This window comes from Octopus bimaculoides, chromosome 26 (genome assembly GCF_046866305.1).
Source record: "Octopus bimaculoides isolate indiv1 chromosome 26, ASM4686630v1, whole genome shotgun sequence".
NCBI classification, from domain to species: domain Eukaryota; kingdom Metazoa; phylum Mollusca; class Cephalopoda; order Octopoda; family Octopodidae; genus Octopus; species Octopus bimaculoides.
This window is the reverse complement of record NC_142953.1, coordinates 15295672-15301671: the sequence shown is the minus strand read 5'-3', so window position 1 is coordinate 15301671 and position 6000 is coordinate 15295672.

The following is a 6000-nucleotide window of genomic DNA, read 5'->3' as shown; positions in this document are numbered from 1 at the left end:
AGAAGGGATGACCACTAAGTGGACATCCGATATGCTAGAAAAAGATCAACTACGATCTAACCACAAAGAAAAGAATGTTCTCCAGAAAAAAATTCAGCAAACACCAGAACATAAGCGGGCAAGACAAATGAACATATGCAAAATAAAGAATTAACCGTAGACCAGGTTTCGCCATTAAACTCTTTTTTACTTACGTAAAAACGTTCGTGGCTCGTCAGTACGACGGTTCTAATTCAATATAATATGCAGAACTATACACAAATTGTCTTCATAAAGTTTTACGTGCGTACAGTTCTACCGATTACAAATGACTCAACTCTGGCGCGCTAAATCCCGGAAGCAGTTCTGCAGAAGATAATTCACGGCAGTGGATGTTGCCGGTTAGAGAACATAATTATTTAAAATTTATATATATATATATATATATATATATATATATATACACACACACACACACACACGTAGATTTGATAAGTACCAAGGCGCGAAACTATCAGCTCTTGAGTCACTCTAACTTTCTGCCCATTATTATTACTATTATTATTATTATTATTATTATTATTATTATTATTATTATAACGCGGAGAGCTAGCAGAAACGTTAGCACGCCGGGCGAAATGCTTCGCGGTATTTTGTCTGTTTTTACGTTCTGAGTTCAAATTCTGCCGAGGTTGACTTTTCCTATCATCCTTTCGTGGTCGATAAATTAAGTACCAGTTGCGAACTGGGGTCGATCTAATCGACTAACCCCCTCCCCCAAAATTTCGGGTCTTGTGCCTAGAACAGAAAAGAATATTAAATGTGTTTGCGAGAGAGAGAGAGAGAGAGAGAGAGAGAGAGAGAGACCAAAGTGTACGGACGCCACTATATTTATATAAAAAGAATACCAAAAATGAGACAAGAACGCAAAACATCCAGACAGACGATACAAAAAAAAAAAAAAAAAAACAAGGACGGGTCATTCAAAGTTTTTTTTTCTCCAGTCCAGTTCCAGATTATCTTTGCAATTTCGGCTGGTTATACTCGAGATTACTCCAATCTAGCCAGTCCCAAGGAAAAACTAAGCCAAGAGCACTAGATTCCTTGGAAGAAAGCAGCGAAAACAAGGACGGAAAAAAAAACGGAGAAATAGTACACAAATACAAATGCAAATAAAGGACATTAACAACAGGTGTCTTTTGACTAAAGACGAATTAAATTAAATTAAGCTGGTGTGTGGAAGTGAAGCCTTACGGCAGGGACATAGGAGATGACATGGATAGGGAGGAATATAGATGTTGCACGAATGGTAGTCGAACCAAGAAAGAAAGGTCAGGCTTGCGTTCTTGTCCCACTTTTGGTATCCCTTTATATATATATATATATATATATACACACACACACAATGGACTTCTTTCAGTCTCCGTCTGCCAAATCCACTCACAAGGTTTCGGTCGGCCCGAGGCTATACTATACTAGAAGACACTTGCCTAAGGTACCACACAGTGAGACTGAACCCTGAACCATGTGGTTGGGAAGCAAGCTTCTTACCACACTACCACGCCTGTATCTTGATACTTCCTATACTTGCTTGTTCTGTATTTCGTTACGAGTAATACTACTAAATTTATGAATAACCAAACCACTAAACTGGAAGCAGACTGGACGATGATGATCTACGTGGAGCTCTCAACATAACAGTAGCAATTATACATCTGTTTGTACACTCAACACACACACAGAGCATATGTTTATCCACTATTGATATCATGAGCGAGTCACTTTCTTCCACCAACCCTAAAACCATTTCAATGACGTTTCATTTATTTCTTCAAAATCCTGTTCATTAAAAGGGCTGACATACACAGATATAGAAGACGTGAAAATTTAAGGATTTAAAGAAATTTATACCAATAACTTTGACTCCCTCTGCTTCGTGTATGGCCGCTACTTTAGTTTATCGATCTGGAAAAAACCCCAGTAAAAATGAAAATTGACCTCGTTTGGATTTGAACCGAGAACATACAAAGCCGGAAATAATAGCGCAAGTTATTTTGCCCGATGCTCTAACGATTCGACCAACCACACCACCCCTAACAACCCCATTAGTAGTAATAGTAGCAAGATGAGAAATAGCAGTAGTGGCAGCGGTAGCAGTAGGAGTCGTGGCGTCAGTGATGCGATACAATTGAATTAGAAAAAGCAATGGAGTCGCATAAAAAGAGGCCGTGAAAGAAGGGCGTGGTTCGATTGAAAGATGGGAGGAGAAACAGAGTCACTTAAACTGGATTTGTTCAGCTTTTTACATAGTGGAGGTGGTGGTTGTAACGTAATCATTGTTCGCTTTGTTGTTGTTGTTGTAACGTTGTGGCTATAATTACTGTAAAGGAGTTCGAAGTTATAATGGTGGCGGCGTTTTATTGTTGTTGTTAGCGGTGGTGGTGGTTTGCAGAGGGAGTTACGTGGCTATGGATTTGGTTGTTCAGCCCCAGGTCATCTGTGACCACTTCGACTACATATCACTCTAGTATGACCTTTATTTTAATCAGAGTACAGTACTTGTCGAGTACGGGTTTCATTTTCTGCATTCCGACACTCACACAAACCCTATACATTTATAAAAGCTAATCCAAGTTTTATATATATATATATATATATATATATATATATATATATATATATATATATATATACAAGAAGAGTGGTGACAGTGAGTTCGAAGTCTCGTCCTGCTAGCCTTCGGTGTAGCTGAGTAGTGTTTCACCCTTTATCAACGTACAAAAGTTACTAAAATATAATATCTCGTATGGCCTGGGATTCAACCCCATAACAGTGGCGCCTGCGTTTAGTAAAAACTGTAGTGATGGCCGGAATGTGTCCACAAAACGTCTCTTTGGACTTGTACTCACGTTCTAAATCGTTTTGGATCTTATGGGAAACCTGGTGTAGCAGCTAAGCCATCTTGAAACTCCTTTCTCTCGGCCTCCCAAACCCACTTACCATGAAGAAGGCCAGCCTTGTTGAATTTGGGAATGTTAGGTTACCAGCTGGTTTGAAGTTTGTTACAGGTAATCCAGGCATGTCCCTTGTGTGTCGACAAGTCTTACTGTCATTAAAACAGGATGTAAGATACTTCAAGTCAATAACCTTCTTTAGTTGTGTGCTATCGTTGTCAGATGACAGGTGGCTTTCCTTTCTGTTGATGGTCATGTCTTCAGTCTTCCTTGCAATGAAAAACATACAACCCTAGGCAAAGGTTTTAACCGTATCCAAGTTGACAAAGGTCTTCATCACCAGCAGAATCGATTAAGATACCATTGGAGCTTGTATCCCTCGGACCCTGACTGGGCTGAAACTCTCACAAATCATCAACAATGAGATGCGTTTCACTTGATCACATCTCTTCAGATCTACTGGGCCCAATGGACGTCTGTTTCTTTATGTCGTACATGCATACATACATGCGTGCATACACACATACATGCGTGCATACATACAGACATACACACATGCATGGGTGTGAGTGCGTGCGTGCATATGTGTACAGTGTTCAAGCAAAATTTGACAGTTTGCATAAAAGGAAAACAAAACAATGTCCCATACAAAAGTAAATGCATTTTAAGAAACGAAAGAATCTCAACTGGGTTATGGTCGGCAGAAGGAAATAACAGTTTAGTCAACCTAACCACCTACAGCTTCCCTCACGGCCTCAAGATCATCCCAGAACCTGGCGTATACATTTGCCACTGTATCCCTGATCTTGGCCACCAGTTCAGCCTTGGTGTTACAGGTACAGCAGTTGGAGACTATTTCCAATCGCAGCCCACACATGGGATTACAAATCGGGGCTGGTGAAGTCGTAGAAATTCTCTGAAAACCATTTCAAACTCTTTCCGCGTGTATGGCCAGGAGCCAAATGCTGCTGTCACATAATATGACCTCGCAGCAGCTTCACATAGCAGTTTGAATTGAACCTTGGATGAATTCCGGCATACCGACACGATCAGAACGCCTGCTGTGTCCCTTCTTGCTGGCCACGGCTTCCAAGTCTTCGTTGCAGATGTCCAGGTCACGTCTTGCAGCCTTTACAGGGTTCGCAGAGTGCAATGAGCAGCAATCATGATGTCGGTATTTTGACACTCGGCAGAAATCATCGTGATACAAGCAACTCTTTCACAATATTCAGATGGGTTCCAATCCTTCATATCAGCTAAGTTTTTCTCGGTTACAATTTCAAATGTTTATGATTTCCAACGCCGTTGACTTCTCCAATACACTAAGCTGTTCTTGAAAGGAGACAAAAAAATCGACTAACTTAGCCTGAACACACTGTGTGAGAGAGAGAGAGAGGGGGTATTGGTATTCAGAAGACCCGAGATGGCAGCTAAAACTATTTAAGTGATATCGGTTCGATAATAATACGAGTAAGGAGTCTAATACAGGTATTGTATGGGCATGTATATGTTAAATAAGTGAGGCAAGAAAGCCAAGGCTGTGTGGAATTTTCAGGACATTTATAAAGAGAAAGTTAGTCTTACATCTGTTTCTGGGATATTAGGGATATCCCAGAATCAGAGACGAAGCTGTAAGACTAACTTTCTCTTTATAAATGTCCTGTTTCTCTTTATAAACTCTAAACAGCCTTGGCTTTGTTGTCTCATTTCATTTAACACACACACACGCATGTATATATATATATATATAGTTTCTATTTTCTTTTTGAACCTATTTCTATTATACACACACACACACACACACACACACACACATATATATATATATATATATATATATATATATATATATATATATATACACACACACGCACACATACATACATACATACATATTAATGTATGCGTTTCACTCCACATGCATTACGCGCACACGCACTTATCTTTAATCGGCAGAAATTTACAAAAGTGACTCAAGGGCCGAGAGTTTCTTTGCTACTTCTTTCGGCCAATTGAAAAGAGAGAAAAAAAAATAGTATACACACATATACACCAGATGCACATATACAAACATGTATGTATATATGAATAATATTCGCGCGCATATACGTGTGTGTATGCTTTTTTGTATGTAATTATGTGTGTGTGTGTGTGTGTGTGTGTGTGTGTGTGTGTGTGTGCGTGCGATGGTGGGGTGATAGAGGGAGGTAAGAGAGATCGTAGTCAACAAACGGGAAGCCATTGAGACTGAAGCAGCAACACCGTCTTTAGTTGTTGTCTGCAAATCAGGCGTGAGGTGACGGCGCCTCTTCGCACGTTAAACGCTTTTAATAACACACACACGCACGCACGCACACGCACACACAGCCCCACTCACAAATGTGCGCGCGCGCTCGTCATTGTCGTAGTTGTACGAGTAATGGCGGTATCAGCTGTTCTACAGGAGAATTTACATTGCAGACAGATATTGTTTAACTGAAGTAAACCCTGAGTGATCAGATCTATAATCAAATAAGATTCTAGCCGTCACAATCACTTCTGTCTGTTATTCTATAGCCTCGGGCCGACCAAAGCCTTGTGCGTGGATATCGCAGACAGAAACTGAAAGAAGCCCGTCGTGTATATGTGTGTGCGGGGAGTGGGGTCGATTCATTCGACTAGAAATTTTTCGAGGCAGTGCCCCAGCATGGCCGCATTCTAATGACTGAAACAAGTAAAAGACAAATATACCCGTACATTCAAACATATATAAGTGTATACTGTGGTGGTGGCCAGTGTAGGAATGGATACGGTGAAGTCTGATAGAACACATTTGCTGTTTCTCTGCATTTTGTTGCCAGTTGTGTGCCTCGTTGCACCGTGTTTGGTGCCAGGGGTGTCACAACTATTTCCGTGGGTAAAAATGCTTATAATTTGTCTGGGTTGAGAGAGTCGGGTAGGTGTTGTAGCAATTGATCCCGGGTGTTTGAAGCAGGTTTTCATATAGTAACAAGGACCATTGGATTTGAATTTTGTTGGGACAACCACCTCAGCCCATCTCATATCCAGTTCTGTTTCATTTTACGTT